The sequence below is a fragment of the Stegodyphus dumicola genome, chromosome 9, assembly GCF_044657685.1.
Source record: "Stegodyphus dumicola isolate Sdum_Otavi_A_Nest chromosome 9, ASM4465768v1".
In the NCBI taxonomy this organism is placed as follows: Eukaryota; Metazoa; Arthropoda; class Arachnida; order Araneae; family Eresidae; genus Stegodyphus; species Stegodyphus dumicola.
This window is the reverse complement of record NC_140776.1, coordinates 141,458,523-141,477,079: the sequence shown is the minus strand read 5'-3', so window position 1 is coordinate 141,477,079 and position 18,557 is coordinate 141,458,523. Positions and strand designations below refer to the sequence as shown.

The 18,557-nt window shown below is 31.3% G+C and overlaps 1 protein-coding gene across 1 annotated transcript in view; it reads right to left on the bottom strand.

The window, feature by feature from the left end:
- LOC118186123 (uncharacterized) overlaps nt 1-18,557 on the bottom strand; it is a 688,593-nt gene that overhangs the window by 14,012 nt on the left and 656,024 nt on the right. The gene's annotated exons all lie outside the window — the stretch shown is intronic.

Below are 18,557 nucleotides of genomic sequence, written 5' to 3'. Positions count from 1 at the left end.
GATAAACTAAACCTTTTTTAATGATTCTAAAAAACAGAAATACCATAAATTGCAAAAGTTTAATTAATCTTTCCCAGTTACTATTTAGTTAAGGCAAAACTCCTCTCAATTAAAAAAACAAATAAGTATTACAAACTGGTACAAAGAAATAAGTTGCATAACAAAATCGAATTACTGGTACAAGCAAATAAATAAACAAATAAGTTGCATAACAAAATCGATAGAAATTCCCTTATTCAAATTAAAGTAGGCTTCTAAGCGAAATGCGTTTGAAACGCATGGCTCCACTTTATTAATGAATTTTTTAAATAAATATTAAGAAATATTTAGCAAATCTGTGATAGTTCGAAAAAAAACTAGCAGACAGGCACCATAATGCATAATTTTAAAATTAAGAAAAGTTTTGAGTGCGTCAGTGCATGAATGTTTGCTGATACTACTGTATTGCATCACTTATTAGCCCTAAGAGTCTATCTTGCAAACAGATACTCAGACATTCAATTAATAAAGTACGGTATTGTAAAATGCACTTTCTTGTCGTACGATATTTGTAAATAGTTGCATAGTTGCTTTTTATTACAATATCGTAAAAATACAGTATTTAATACAAGAAATGGTACTTTTCCGTTTCGCCGGCGCAAATCTCATCAAGTAGATTTTATTGGCGACAACATGCAGTACACACATAAAAAATGTTAACTAATGTTAGTTCTAAGAATTTTTCATTTTGAAGGCATAAACATTTTAATATTATTTAAAATTTTGTAAAAAGCCATAAAATAAAGACAACAAATTTGTAAAAAGATATTAATTTAAGAATTTGCTATGCTTTCATGGTTCAACATCCTGATTCGCCTTTTCATATCACGTGACTCCAAGTGATCTCATCTCACGTAAACTGGGCCACAAAAATCTAATTCTCTCAGTAATTATCTACATTAATTTCAAGTTAAATCTTAATTTGGAATACAAGTTTAAATGCAAGAATTATTTCAGTTCGTACGAATAGCTTACTCAGAAATTATGTAAAACCGTAGTGCTTTACTTCGCTAGTGCATTCTCATTAGAATTGATGAACTTAACCCTAGACTTTGCCTTTTCTATATATTTTCGCCTTCGAGTGAGCGGTGTGATTGCATCGTAATTGACTTAGTTGCCGCGAATGGCCTTAGGGCATAAAACTGAACTATGTGGTAAAAATTCTATGTAATGGTATGCCAGTATTGAAAGAAACAATCAATCTGGTAAGAAATGGCTGCGCACTGTTTTGAAAATGAGGCGTAAAAGGTTATCAGCGAGGATATTACGTTTGGCATCAGTTGTACCATTATTGGCGACTTTAACCTCTGCGCCGGCCAAACGGAAACGTACACAGAGTGCAAAATATGACAATAGACTATTTATACTAATGCTGAATTTCAGTAAGCAGCAGATGTCCTTAGGAATTAAAATTTTAAAGGATAAAATTTATAAATTCCAAAGATAAACAAACTATCACACCGGTGATAAAGATAAACACGCCGGTGTAAACTTTAAAATTATATAAGAGAATCTTAGACGCCATGGTTTAATTCAAAATTTAAGCTGATTTAAGGTTGTTTTTTTGACTAATTTTAAATAAACAAAGAATATAAATTACGTTCTTTTGATTATATATTTTCAGAAAATAATATAATTTCAGATACCTGCAAATTATTTGAGCTGGTAATTCAAGTTTGTGATATGTATATTAAGGTGTGAATGGCAAGAGTGTCTATCCGAGTAAGAATACGTAAGTTCTCATATATGTGTATATAATTACGTTAACAGATGTAATCGTAAAAATTCTACAGTCCATTGAATTTATTTGTGAAGTTCGTAAATATTTGTGTGATTAAGTTCTTTTCTCGAACATTTACATTTATTGCATATAAATTATTAGTATTTAGATGAAATTAATTCAAATTATTATTTAGATGAAATTATTTAGATGAAAGTAAATTCAAACATGACAGCTAAGATCAAAACTTCACAACTTCATATATCTGAATGATATGCGTTTAGGGAATTGCTGAAGAGTGAATTTCTAAAACTTTCGCAATTATGCTAGTACTGGCAAATTGAGAGATTAATTACAATCGAAAAATAAAGTTATCTTAATCAAATTCGACGTTTATAATATTATTGTGCTGTTAGGTTATAGTGTTTTTAGTTTTGGTTTAGATATTCAAATATAAGATCATGTGACAGTCACATCCTTCCTTTTTACTACCTTGTAAGAAAAAAAAAAGGAAGTACTGTAATTACGAAAAATTTCGGATGTAATACTTTAACGAAGATACCCATTTTGATTGCTCTCGAATCCATCTGAATAATTTTTTTTTATTGCTTAACATCTCTATGTACGGTCAGCATAAAGGACTCCTTTTCCAAAACGGATTGTAAAATGGATTTAAAAGAGATGCAGAAGGGAAATTTTTGTGACATCTTGAAGTATACGTAAGTGCGTATGTATCATGCATGACTCAAAAGCGATTAGGCTAAAAATGTTGAATTCTTGTATATGGAACTATTATAACATCTGGTTGTGCATCTCCCTTTTTTTGTTGCAATCGGCCGCATTGATATAAATGTTACCCGGTACGGTGAACTCTGGTTTTATTCTTATATGTTGATAAAAGTGATTGAAATATGTTGTTCTGATGTTCCGGATTAAGAATGTTGTGCATTTAGTATATATGCACGCAATAGTTGTAGAATTATCAATAGTTTAAAAGCTTAAGTGGCTCTAGGCCCAACGAGGCCACCATTTGTTTACATTTGAAACTGTTAGTAGTATAGTGACTTAAATCAGTGGGTGCACAAACGTCCAGTATCTTTTTGCCCAGTGGGACCGAAAACTAACTTTCAATTTTGTTCACGGAAAATTTTGTTTTCCTGGCCCTATTTCTTATTTTTGCACACAAACCCTAATTTCAAAAATTGTTTTAATTTAACTGTTTCTAACTGTGTTTGGCATTTTACGTTTTTCTGTATCGTACAATTTTTAAAGGTGTTTTTAATTTTTATGTATTTTTGCCTTGCCGCGAGAAGAGGAAATTGATTGAATGAGAAACATACCTCTTATGAAATTCGAGGAAATAAGTTAAAATGAAACGCAGAAAAAAAAGTGTATAATTTAATAGGCCGTACAAGGAAGTTATGTGGTGTTCACATCAGATATTTTTGTTGCTATAAGTGCTTCAATGTCGCTGTTGAAGTTTTGAGTAATTTTGGGAAAAGTACTGCCAATGTTTTCTAAACTTTAAAAACATCTTTTTTTCTCTACATGTTGACTGATATTTTCCTTTGCAAAAGACTACTGTTATGACTCAGAATTTTAATTTAATTCAAAGTAAATTTAGGAAGTATAATAATAATTAGGTTTCTTGGAGAAAGGATAGCTGTAGAGGGAAGATGGGCGCACAGCCTTAACTTTTAAAACTAGGAAAAATACTCAGTCAAATTCTGCTGTTTCGTTTTAATTGTTTTCATCCAATTTGCTTATTAAGTAATGAATTTCCAATAAAATGATACAGAATACTTTTATTGTGAAGAAGAAAGTCTATATGATATTTCTAGAAATGCAAGAAGTTTATAGACACACACACACACATATATATAACGCAAAATAAAATAAAATAAAAGTAAAAAAAAATTAATTCATCTCATATTCAATTCGGAATAAACGGCATGCAAATACCCAAAAACAGAAACACAGTGGCAAACTAAAAGAAATAGGGGAGAGCAAAATAAGCCAAAAGGAAAAGTGAAAAAAAAATATATCTTTAGTTGCATCTTCATCAGGGGGTTGGTGCAACGGAAGAAGTAAATAAATTAAACAGCTGGTTTTTGAATGGATTAAAGATACAAATTAAAATTTAAAATTTAAAAATAATCTTAGAAAACAGTCAAAAGAATCTGTGTCGTCAGGAGTGACCTCTACAGGCCGAAGTAAGTCCAACCTCTACGGGCCAAAGAATTAGAGCCAGCAAAAATGCAAAATTATAGCATCAAAAACATGGACAAATTTAAAAAAAATTGCGAAATAATTGACAAATAAAAAATATTTTCAGTAGATAGAGTCCAAAAACAAAACTTGCAGAAATAATAATCCAGTACTTGAAAACAAAACCATATACAAATCTGTAATCCAAAACTAGAAATAGCAAAACTATATGCAAATTTTGAAAACATACAGGCTGGGTTAAAAAAGTAGCAACGTAGATCATATAAACAAATGAGCTTAAAAATGTAATAATTTCTTTTAATATAAGTGGACCGTGTTCAAAAATATGTAAAACAGAAGTAATCTAACATATGCAAAAATTAAAGGAATAAATGAAACTTTGATCTAAAAAATAAGAAAATAAAAATTTTAAAAAATCCGAAAGGTTTCAGATTTTAAATTACGTCAAATGGGCGTCTTTTTAACGTTTTGTATATTTCCTTTATTTATTAAATACCTTGTTCTATGTACTCAAACCATAAAATTCAGTTCAACAGCAATATCGCAAAATAATTTTAAAACGAGCATATCTTCAAAATTTCCGATACAGAATCTCACGCACTGGAGATAAAAATGTTTTTTTTTTCCGTACAGTGTTGCCATTACTGTTTTCGAAAAATTCATTCGATAGAGGTCAAAATGGATATTTTCGTTGAAATATGCTGCCTGAAACTTTTCGCGATTACAATACTTCCTTTTTACTTCGTACAAGGAAGTAGAAATGTTTTGAAGTGGAAAAAATATATATGAGCGTGTGCAGTGGTAGCACAGCCTAAAATGCGTGAATTTTAAACTGAATAAAAGAATTAAAAAAATTTGTTGTAACATAAAAAGTGTAGAAGTAAAAATAAACAATTTGAAAGAGGATAATATATCGAATTACCTGTATTGTGAATAAAAAAAAGAATTTTTCCATTCGTTGAGCTGAAGCGAATTAATATTTCACTTGAACTCAAATTGAAGATCTTTTCAGGATTCATTATCCACGTAATTCGATGTTTTTTTTCTTGTTTTTGAAAGTATTAATTTTTCCTTCTACATTAGTTTTTAATGATTGCTTTTGTTGAGTTTAATCAGTTTAAATTCGTAGTTTACACGACAATTTACTCGATTCATTAAACTAAACACTGCAACTATTTTTTCTTCATTGAACTGAAGCGAACTGATATTTCGTTTAACTTAAATTGACGGTCTTTGTCAAAACTTGTCTATTATTTGGCAATTTTTTTGAATTTGTTTATGTTACGTTTTTGATGCTATAAGTCTGCATTTTTGGCACTTTTTAATTCGGCCTGTAGAGGCTGGCTTCATAAAGACATATTTCTTTGACTGCTTTTCTAAGATTAATTTTAAATTTTTAAATTTAATATGTGTTTTCGTCGGTTCAGAAACATGCTGTTTTATTTATTTACTTCTTTTGTTTCACCAAACCCCTAATGACGATGTAGCGAAAGATGTAAATTTCATTTTCATTTTTGCTTTTGGCATAATTTACCCACTTATTTCTTGCAGTTAGCAATTGTGCTTTATTTTCATCTGGTTTATTCCGAATTAAACATGGGATGAATTTTAAACGAATTTTTATTTGTCGTTTTATTTTATTTTGCTTCATTATCACCGCTTGTTTCTACTATCAGCGTACTCTCTTCCAGTTTGTATTTATTCATTTAGATATAGTTATATAACTCAAAATTAGTTTTAATCTAGCAATACCCTTTTAATTCCTCATTTTAATTTGTGTACTTCCCCTCTCTATTTTAAAAATAACGACATTCTTGAGACTCATCCTTTTTAGATCAATCGATCATATGACTTTTATATAACGATGATGATTTAGCAAATTCGAAACTCAAACCAAGAACCGGAACCTTTCTCTCAATAAGCTTCCATATTGGATAACTACGCATTTGCTTCTGCTGCTGTTAGGACGCTGCCGCGCCGCTTTCTTCTTAGCACAATAGTGTTAAAAATCCAGATATGGCGAATCAGGCATGATTAATGTGTGAAGTGGCCACAAATGGCAACTGAAATAATGTGTATTTAATCTGTCTCGGCTGCCAAGTTTGCTGTTTGTTATGGATCAACATTTGCGCAGTCAACTTTCCTGCATTATTATATGTATATAAACCCTGAAGTGCTGTAATATCAATAAAAGTTCGGTATTATATGCTGCACAATGTTGTCGCTGAGAAGAGCAAAACATTGTAACCATCTATTATAAGAGGAATATGGAAGAACTTATGAAATAAATAATGCAATTAATAATTACATACTAGTCTGAAATTATTTATGAAAAAAACGCTTTTATTCGAAACAGTACTTTTAAAAGCTGTATTTTTGATATAACATGGAACTGTATAAATTTGTTTACGGCATTTGGACCAAAATAATCTTTATCACAAACCTCTTGGCTGAAAATAAAACGCAATCCTCCAGTTAGGAATAATTTTAGAACAGTATATTAAACTTTTATAGAAGTTATTATTCTGGCTAACAATAGTTCTGAACATCCATGGCCTTCGTAAAATATAAATCTATCTAACGATATAGGGTGGAATTATTCCGTTAAATTCACACATGTTCTATTAGAATAGTTTTAAAAGCCGTTAAAATATTTCTGAGCCCACTGGATTACATTAAACTTGCGAACCATACTCTAAATGGTGTCAGGGATTAAAGTGATACTTCAATGTTTCACTCGGCACTGCTGAATAACATTGCAAAATTTACTGTTGAAAACGGTCACTTTTCTGAATTTTCCTTTTGTGTGTAGTAATACTTCATATTAAAACGAAATATCTTCCCTTTCCTGTGTTTCTTTTCTCCTTTTTACATACTTAGGTGTTTTTGCATGCGTATTGTTTGTGCTTTCAATGTCTGTGCTGTTCAAAATAGGCTACTTTATTGTTTATGCCACTGATGATGGGCTTGCTGATTGTAAACAAAAGTAACACAAGTAAGTAACGTGTAACGTAATGAAGAGTAGTTTTTTTAAAAGGTTTTCCTCGATAACGTTTATCTGTAGCAGGCCCAGGTTTTTGCAAATGATAAAGCTTTATTGCATTAAGAATTTTTACTTTTTTGTTTCATTTGTAACCTAATAAAAACACATTGAAGGAAAGAATGAAAATTAATTTTCTATCAAACATTATGTGAAAATACGTATTTAAAAATGAAGGACAGTGAACTTTCTTGTGGCGATCACCTCTTTAATTTAGATTTTTAGATTTTCTCGATCTCTTGATTTTTAGATTTTTAATCGCTTCACCTAGACGATTACTTACAGAGAAGAATAAAATCAGTTAGATCAGAGAAGAATAGATTAATCTTAGAGAAAATTTGTTTCATTTTTTATCAATGTTAAAAGCTGCATTCATAAACCTGAGAAGGGCTTATATGTTGACTCATGAACATGATTAAACTATTTTAGGTTCTCTGCCAGTGAAGAACAGAGGCACTGTCCCTTGTTATGTGTTACCATGTTATGTGCAGTATCTTTTCCCTTCCATACATGTGCATTATTCGTTACCTTTTGAAGTGGAACTTTAAAAAGATTCTTAGTGATGAAATCGTTAAGTAACTTATGAGTTTGACTATAATCTTGGATAATGCTTAAAAGGCTAATGGTTATAACCAGCTAAAAATTACTTCCTTTCTGCCACACGAAAACACGCAACTAGTCACGAGTTAATAATCAAAAGCCCTTATTTAGTGCTAATAAGTTTCTTTAATTTTTCTAACATTTAAAAGGATTTAGATTACTTACTCAAAAGATTAACGATTGCTCCATGCAAACAAAAGGTCACCGAATCAAATAAAATTTTTTCTGGATTTGTTGTTTTTACGAACTAGGAAGAAATTTAATGATAAATAATAATTTGAATTAATTTCATCCGTTTCGGAAAATTCCAGGAAATCTGCTCATAAAAATACACTGTATCGAATTTTGTCTTAAGATTCGAAGTTAATACCGAATGTTTTAGGAAGAGTCTGTAATAATATTACGATTGTTGTCCAACAAAGTACTTCCTGCGAAGTCAATGTGCATTCTATCTAATACATAGCTCCTTTGTTTTGGTCTAAAAGTGCCATTTAAATAACCAAAATTTGGTCTAAAAGTGCCATTTAAATAATAAATGAATTTTTTTATGAAAATGTGGCAGTTTTAAGCAGAAAAACCTACTGTTACTGAAGTAAATATTTGAACAAAAACTACCTACAAATCTATGATTATAGTTAGTTATATAAGCACCATAAAATACTGTATCTATATCGAATAGAAAAATAATGATTCTATAATTATAAGCTAAAATATATAATGATGATGGTCTAGGATTGACGATCGAAGTTAAGCTGTCATATAACTAAAGGAACTAGAGACATTTCTTCTAATATAAATTTAAAGGTAAGCATTGTCATAACCCATTTAAGTAAAGACTTCATTTGGCTTTTCTATTATTTCTTTTATTCCCCAAGCCCCAAATACAATTCTAGAGGCGCCACTTGGGATAAATGATAACGTCTAGGCAGCTGTAAGGAAGGATTTGTACAGTATCTTAAACGAAGTTTGTTAACGCTACTGGGAACAGAAACAATGATGGAATTGATACATTTGGAGCCGAAGGCATCTGTTTTGAAGTCGATAATTTTAAAAAGTCATTCTCATTACTTCTGAGGCAGACTTTTGTGTTTCAAAAAATCTTTGGAGAAGTACTTGTGGATTATACAGTTGTTACAGAATTTCAAAATGATCTTGAATTAAATGAAAATACTCTTTCTGGGTAAGCTTCATATTTAAAAGAACAAAATTTCAGAAGAAAATATATAGGACTGGATTAATGTTTACATAGAATCGACATATAAACTAAGTGGAGATTTTCAACTAGCTTGAGCAAAATGTGCAATGCCAAAAAATTTAAAGAGAATTGTTGGAGTTATTTATTCTTAACTAGTACTAGTGTTTCGAAGGAAAGGATACTGTCGTTAATTAGTAAGTAATGTACACCAAAGTAAAATGAACTGAGTAGTGAGAGACTAAAATTGTAATATAAGCCAAATACATAGGTCATTTCTGAAAAAGTTTAGAGAATCCTATACATCATGCTGTGTAAAATACTTTATTTTTCACCAAGAGAAAATTCCCATATTACCACAGGCAAGGAAAGCTACAGTTTGACGAGAAAATCATTTCATCTCCATATATTTGACTCTTTACTTCGAAACACTATGCGTTCAATTTTGAATATTTTCGTGCCATGGATGTTATGATATCAAAGTTGGACTAAGGAAAGGCTAATTTCTAAATATTTGGATGAATAGTTTTGAAATATTTAGACATCAGCAGTTTTTTAGTCGAGCTTTAATATCAGTCTTTATGAAATCTTAATTTTTACAATCAGTCTTTATGAAATCTTAATTTTTATAATTAGTCTTTATGAAATCGTTTTTCGAAGTCACAATTTGCAACTGTTCAAAGAATTCAGGAGTGAGGAATATTCTTTACAAGGTGAGATTTTAAAGCAGATATTAAAGAAGAGAATCATGTAACGTTTGTTCATCTTCAAGGCACTTCAAATATGGAATCGATAGTCGTTAGAAATTTCATTATGGAAAATTTGGGATCAGGAAGCTTTATAGTCATTGGATGTCTTATAACAGTGACATAAAACATGCTTGAGTAGATGGATGAAAAAACATGCTTCAAATATTTTAGGAGTTTACCCAAAAATCGATTTTTAACATCATAACAGGCGATGACGGAATACCATTTCTTTCCATAAACCATTTCCATTTTCTTCATAAACCAGACCCCTCTCTGCCGTATGAGATTTTACTGAGAAATATCCTTCTATCAAAGTCAGATACTACCTACTTTCAACCAATTACTGCTTTCTTTCAGTCTTATTGAAATGCTTTATATTGCAAAATCGTGCTTAATGTGGGGGTTTTAGTTTAAACTACAGAAAAACTTCTTTTAAAAATGTAAATATTTTTTTGCCAAATAAGCAAAAGAGATGAATTACTGCATGCCATGAACTGATCCAAAAGAATCAAATTTGCGCAACCAATTACGCTATATATTTTATTTTCATAGATAAAATATAATATCATATCATCATATATTTACACAAATGTTTGATCAACAACATCAAAATACTGTGATATTTAATTACCCATTTATTGGCAGGAAAATTTTCTGTTTGCCTGTTTAATAATAATCCTTGTTGCAAATGATAAATCATAAAGTACAATTAGCATTTTTACTTTCTTGTTTAATAAGGCAAAGATATATTGAAAGCAAAGAATGATAATTAATTCTCTTTCAGACATTATGTCTTAATAAGCATCGAGTATAAACTGTTAAGAAAACAATATTATGATCTCGTTTCTCTGTGAGCGGACATATTAAAGCTGTGATGTCGAAAGATCACAAGTAAATGATTGTTATATCACAAAATACTTGATAGCTCGTTTCCAAAGCGTAAGAATTAGAGGACCGGAAATTGGATTACGAGGAATCCTGCCGCATTTCGATAATGCAATAGTAATATAATTCAGATTTATCTCGATGTGACTTCTTATTACTTAAAGCCAAAAAGAATATTCATAAACAGGGATTTGATTTACCAAAAAAGCGTGATATCGACAAAACAGGGTGTTTGTAAGCAATATACCAATGGAAGAACAGTAGCAGTATTTAACATGTAGTTTGAAAAGTATAAGAAACTATATTTAACACAATCGAGAGCATTTCGAGAAAGTAAAATAGAAATTACTTTGATGTTTATATATTATGCAAATTCTGAAGGCTTCAATAAACTTCGTATAATTTGAATTCTACGTGTGAAATATTATTGAATACAGTGTGAAGTATTTATATTGTGAATATTGTGAAATATTAGTATAGAATAGTAGTGTTAGATTAAATAAAGTGTTAGTGTTAGAATTAGAATAAAAGTATGAAATATTTTACGGGAGAAAAAATCAAAATAAATGGCTTGTAAAAAAAGTACCGCCTCTGAAGGAACACAGCCACTATCTGGGAAAATTGTCTGACTTTTAGCATAATCCTTGTAAAAAAAATGTTTGCATATATCTTCATTTTATTTTTAATTCTAAAATGTCTTCCATTTGAGAAGGAAAAATTTTTTAATCGTCATTTTAAATTGAAAATATACATATTAGTCATAGCTTTCATTATACATTCATTCGAAACTATCATAACATTTTTATCAAGCTGGAGAAGCAGCATGTTGTGTCTAATAACTGTAACTGTATATACATATTAGTCAGAGCTTTCATTATACATTCATTCGAAACTATCATAGCATTTTTATTAAGCTGGAAAAGCCGCATGTTGTGTCCAATAACTGTAACTGTTATACACGTAGTTTTCTAATAAATGTAGTTTCAGTAGTTGGATAATATTAATCCTCAGTGACAGATTATGAGACGTTCATTATAAATCTCGATCTTGACAGAGAAGAGGAAGATTGAATTTAATATACTAAAAAAAAGGAAATTTTAAGAACTCATTCGAGAGAAATAATAAAATAGGTTTCAGCTTTCAAGAAGCACTACAGGACATTTCTCATAGAGCAATTTTAAGGGTATTTTCCTTACTTCGAAGTGATAATAAACGTTAGAGAATTCACCAATGATCAATTATTTTTCTTCGAAACCATTTTATATACCATGGAGACAAAATGTAATAAACTCCCGGAAACAAATGGATTAGAAGGATAGTTTGCAGTCACGATTTTCTACAAACACTGAGGACAAAGGAGACAGGATCGGAAAATTATTCGAACAAAAGTGAAGCTCATCTTTTCTTTGAACGTGGTTTTGAGTGATGATGGTTGTCTGGCGAACAAAATGTCTTTCCTCTGATTCAATAGCAGTCCTGTGATTTATTGTTCGGATTCCAAAATTACTGCTCCCAAGGTCCATGAAAAGTTTCTTTCGCTTTTGCTGCTCGCTGCGCCATCTGTCGACGTAAGTGCTCCTCAGAGTTTGCTATAGCTTTCGCAATATATCAGAAACCTGCTTTCAGGAGCTGGGTCGTAAACTTGAATTACGAATTAGTGATTGCTTTCGATAAACATACACAAAATATATTTTAGTAGCCTAATATAATGGTACTCATAAATTTTGAAATTTATGTCCTGCTTTAAAGAATTTCTTTGAATCTAAGTTATTGAAACAGAGTTGTATAACGTAAATAATTTTTCAAATATTTAATCAAATGGTAAACATTTAAGTCACAAAGAATAAAAGTTGACTGAATGATGTTACATAATATTTCAGCATTTTTTTTTTCCCAATGGCAGATTGTGAACAATTACAAATGTAACCCAGTCTATCAATTTATTACAAGGCCGGATGTGGTGGTCTCTTTATTATAGAGGCGCCTAATAGGTGGGCCACTATCACCTTTCCTATGAAGGGACAGACAGTTTCAACCATGCCTCCTCCGGGATTCGAACCCAGGCCCTTCGGCATCGCAATCAGCTTCCCTGACCACCATACCGACTGGGCGGCCTAATATTGCAGTATTAATTAAAAGAAAAATTTTTCACTCGCTTTCATTTCCCCCCTTTTTTAATAAGCTTATTTGATTCTTTTTTTCATATTTTGAAATTCAAGTTCATTCCAAATAAAATTCACCCATTTTTTATGATTTATTTTTAAAATTTGTACTTTAAAATAATTTTAAAATTTTTTCAAAAAAATTTTGAATTATAATCTATAAAACTTTTACCATCATCTTAAAGTAGACGTATTTCTAGGTATAGCTGCAAAAAATTACAATTTTTTTTTCAGAATTTCCGAAGATATACATGAATTTATATATTGGCGGGTTTAAAATTTGGCATATTTGTTGAAAGCGATAGAACATCAGATGTGGTTTAAACACTTTGCAAAAAATATTTGGAAGCAGAAACGATGTGACTTTTTCCACTCATGCACAGGGTAAAAAGGTAGGAATGAGGTGCCTTTTTTTCTGCTTCGGCATTATGGAAGGGACAGGAAAATTGGTTGCCATATATTTAATAAGCTCGCCAAGTTAATTATTCTTGGCCAAACTGAAAAAATTTCGCCAAGATAAATTTTTGAATTTCTCCGTAAATTTGGCACCACATTTTGCAAAATTTAATATCTAGGCATAATTTGAATAGTAGAATCGAAATGTGGAAAAAATTGGTATGTTATTTCAGAAAAGGGTCCGATTTTGTGTCAAAAAACCTATGTTAGAACAATGCTACATATAAATCTAATACATATACTAAGTCTCGCTTTCGAGTCTCGCTTTTTCTGTACCATCTATCATATTGTTTGAGACAGACGTGTTAAATTTCTTAATATGCCGTCAGGAATGCTGTAGTCAACATTATCTAGTAGAGCATGTTCGCCTTTTTATGTCACTACTTCACATTTGTACCTTTAGTTATTTTCGCTCAGAAATTATGCGAGCGACTTTAACGGAGCTTTTACACGATGGTTTTTTTTGGTCAAGCAGCAGAAGCTGAATGTCTGAATTTAGTAAACAGTCATTAGTATGTCATGGAAAGTGATATAAGGAATTTTTTAAATGTGTTAACTGTTTAACTTTATACCACCTGGCATAACAGCGGCCAGTCACAGTAAAACGAACACGAACTGACATCTGGTCAACGATTTCGTTGGGTAAACTACGTACTCACGCATACACAACTTAATCTTCCCTGATTGGCCATGGCTAAAATCCTATTCCTCTGATGAGAACTTAACTAATTTTTACGCCTCATATCTCTGATAACTATACCATCATTTAACGCTTCGTGATATATCTGTTTTCTGCCTACGTATAAAATATTTACTTTAAAATTATCATTTAACTTTTTTATTGTCTCAGAAGCGTGGAAGTAATAAAAAGGATGGTATCGAATATCGACGATTTATTACCTGACAACTGACATTGTACCTAAGAGAGACGTTCAAGTGATGGCACAGCTATCGCTCCTTGTATTGGCTAAACTTCCATTGATGGTAAATCAACCATTGCTATTTGTATACAAATTTTCTCTAACTGTCATCTGTATGCCAGTTTGGTATTAAATACCGATTAATAACAACAAAACAAGAAACTCAGCGAATTGACATCCAGTCGACGATTTCGCTGAAACTACCGCACATTCACTCATGCTTAGCTTTACCTTCCCTAATTTCCTACAGTTTAAACTTTTTCAGACGAACGAACGAAGTTAATGGGTTTTACGTCGTCCTAAGACTATGACAATAGTGACAGTTATACCACCTTCTGAATGCTTTCTAACGGAATCAAAAGAATCGAAGATGATGTAAATTTTATATTTTATTGTTTTGATGATCCTGTAAGAATTGTGCGTTTCGAAATTGCAAATGAATGATATAACAATAACAAACATTTTACAAGCAGGTTATCTGTGAATTCCCGGTAGAGTGTTCAGTGTTCTCTATGCAGTTTTTTTCAGCGTTTTTTTTAGTTCATGAAATCATGCTTAGTTTTCTAAGAAAACCAATAAGGTGACCAACTTTTTTATTCGTTATTTATCTTTACTTTTTAAACATCACTTACTCTACATAAAATTCAGCAACAAAATCTTTAAAAGTATCACATTTGTAGTATTCCCAATAGAGTGTTAAGTGTTATCAGACCTTTTTTATAGTCTCTACATTATTCATATTTGCTATATTATTTCTTTAAAAATAATATGTAATAATAACATTTGGTGGCAGCATTCCTTTTCTTTTAAAAGTGATTGGACTCGAAGTTATCGGTCACGTAATTAAAGATTAAGACAAAATTTAATCGGAAATATAGATGTGATACAAAATTTCGTATTGCAGACCTTTATTGGACCACATCATTAGATTTGTTTATAAAACAATCAGTCGGATTTATTTATAAATATTGTTGCGTTTTCTCTGACACCAGTTGATACGTTTTTATTTTCTTCCTTCACGTTCGTACGTACGGGGTTCGTGTGGATTTGGAGTGAATAATGGCAACACTACTTGATGGAGTATCGAAACACACTATATTTACCAATATTAATCACGACAGCTCCAAAACACTTTTACAGTCGTCGAAGATCTACTATAAACACGTTGGAACAATCAGCGACACAGCCTTCACACTGTCAGGCAATAATGGTGGAGACAGCTTCACTGTAAGGCACCAGAGTACAGCTCCCGACTCTGCTCGGTCGTTCTCGGAACTCCACGTACTCTCGAGACTCTCCACGCTACAACTTGCGATGCACTCGACGACACACAGAGTACAGCTCCCGACTGTTTGGTTCAGTCGTTCCTGGAGCTTAACACACTCTCTCGACAATGCACTAACCGCGATACACTAAGAGACTCTTCGATGCATTCGATGATCTACTCGGCACTCGCTGCCCGGCTGTTAACTCGATCGACTCCGCACGCACTGACTAACTCGAGACTAAATATCTTGCATTCACTCTTCGCGTACCAGCAGGGTTTATATAGTTTTTGGCTTGTGTTCGAGAGCATTCTAGGCTAAACCGGTAAGAATTCGTTCCAGAAGGTTCTCCATCCGTCCATGGCATATCGCCAATTGTCACCAAATGGGCGATTTCTAGCCAAATCTGGCACCTTTACCTTACCTTGCCATTTTATGGCAACCCTAAATCTGCTTTGCTGGGAAGCTATTTCACCAAGCCTGTACATTTCGTAACAATATAATCATTTATTTAAAGCTAACTTCCATTTAAAATATGGAATTGGTAGGAGATCACGTGCTGGCCAAATCAGACTTTTCTTTCGTTGTCTCTGAAAAATGTTTGTTTAGGTCAGCCCGTAACCTTTATTGTTTTAATTTAGAAACACCTTGCACCTTGTACTGGAGTATATTATCACCTGCAATATTGAACCAGACACATATCTGGCGGATAAAGATCATTAGATGATTGTTTAACAATTGTTTAACTTTCTCGTATAATTGTTATTGTAATGTATCATTCCTCTTTCAGCCGATCAGTGTCGTCCTCACTGATAGTGGAGAAGAAGAAAAGCCCAAAAAAGCGAGTGTGAATATATTAAGCTTCAGTAGCCTTTTATAGGGTGTGAATAGAGCATCTAATTAGAATAGTTTAAGACTTATATACTTTAAAATTATGTTTAATTAATATATATATATATATATAATATGAAGAAATATTGTAGTGAGCTTGCTAAAAAGTTACCAGGAGCTGTGGCTCCAAGAAATAGTTCAACGCAGTATTTTTTAAAATATTAACATGGAAGTATTTTTTAAAATATTAACATGGAAAGGTGAAAAAACAGCCTACACGCGAAATAAAATACAGAACATAAAACTGTTAAAATCAATATATTTGTTTGTTTATATTTATATTTTTATTTTTATTTAAATTTTGTTTTGCTCGGAGTTGCATTTACTTTTTCTTACACCTTAATGTGTTTTTCTGCGGACTTCGGGAAATTGGAACAGAGAATTGAAGCTCCAAAAGATTTTTTCGGGACAATTCATATTATTTAAAAATTTTTCGTCAAACAAGAGCTTCAGTTGTCTGTTTCGGCGAAACGCGTAATGGTGTTAGCTTAGTTCGACATTCAACTAAATTTCCCTTGAAAAGCCTAGTTAGAAGTCTATTTGGGCTAATTTACCATTTTCCGCTTTGTAATATTTGTAATTTTTGCAATCTATGTTTTAATTATTATGTTTTAATTTTGTTTTAACTTGTTCCGTCGATCAGTTTTTTATATGTGTTAACTTTTCACATATCACTTCGATAGGTTTTGCTCTTTTTTTGTGCATTCACATGTTTTCAACAATTGATTTTAACAGTTTTATGTTCTGTATTTTATTTCGCGTGCAGGCTGTTTTTTCACCTTTCCATGTTAATATTTTAAAAAATACTTCCATGTTAATATTTTTAAAAATACTGCGTTGAACTATTTCTTGGAGCCACAGCTCCTGGTAACTTTTTAGCGAGCTCACTACAATACTTCTTCCTATTATTCCATATTTTTGCAGCATTTTGTGCAAAATTTTTAAGACCAAATAGGTCTTACAACACATTACTTATTAGCTTTTCAATTTCTATTTCTATCTATATATATATATAGTATTGCATATAGAAACTGTAAGTGTGGAATAAAGATACAAAAAGGATTTCCCACATATGATTCAACTTGGTCTTCTGCCACAACACTGCAGTATAACAAAATTACATGTTGATTGATGAGTATTCTGAATAAAATGTCATATTAATTAATAAAGACTCTTTGTCAAGGAGTAGGATAATTTTGCTTACAAGCCTTGTTAGAAGCCTTGTTCTTTACCTTCTGAAAGGCACAGAGCGTTTCTAGAAAATCATCGTCAGTGTAAGGCTGAATCTCCTGTAATTTTAAAATTCAGTTTGATGTGCTTCTCTGTACATTTTAAAATATACAAAAAGTATGATTTATGTAGCATTAAGAAATTTTTTATAATAATCCAAATATTTTCCTTATTGATACAAAGATATTACATTGTGAACTTTATGATTTAAGTTATACTAACAGTTATATTTATGCTGATTGCTTTTTGATGTTTTTTGTCTTGTCACGTTACTCGCTCGGACTAGAAGTTTATGGATATTTTACAGCAAATGGCATAGTTTGAAACTAGGATGCAATCTTAACCGAGAGTTTAATAAAACTTGTCCTGGAGCATTGAGATCCTCAGAGAGTTAGTAATTTAAAGCTATTGAAGGTTTTGGAGAAGCTTGGTAAGTGCTAGAAAATTATACAGTTTCATTTCTGACTAAGATGAGTTGTATATTTGTCTAAGTTTTGTTTTTGTAATTACGTCTAACTGCAGCATACAAGCAAATAGCTGTGATTGCTAAGTTGACATGAAATCACCAAACTGAGTTTATTTATAATTTTTAGTTACATTAACCCACAAGTAGTGGATAATAAAGTTTACATTTTATTTAACCTTGAATCTTACACCTGTGCACTAGTAATAGAACAGCGACAAGCGATAATTCGCCATTCTTTATTCGTTACTTCTTAGGATTAACTGTTTAGTGCAGGGATAAGCAATCCAGGTTAGTATATCTTTTCAGAACTTCTAAATTCACCATTAGGGACTGTTCGTTAGAGTATTTTTATATCATAACTTGTGTTTTTTTCATAAGTTCATAAACATAATACATTTCATTTTATAAATAACTGTCAACAATTTACAAAATTCTACAAATATATACAACACAATTATTATAAGCAATACTCGGGTAAAATATACAAAATTTCTGCCTGTATTTTCAAATATTTCTAGTCGAAGGTAGTTTTAAAAATTAATATTCAAGGGAAATGTGATAAAAAGAAGAAAAATTAAGATATCATCCATCTCTAAACTAAAGGAATTGAATTTGAGTAAATACATCTATAATCATTTTTGAAACAAAACGCAAAATTAAACAAAAAAATATCTAATATTTCTTCAGCAATAAGGGATGCGCATAAAACTATT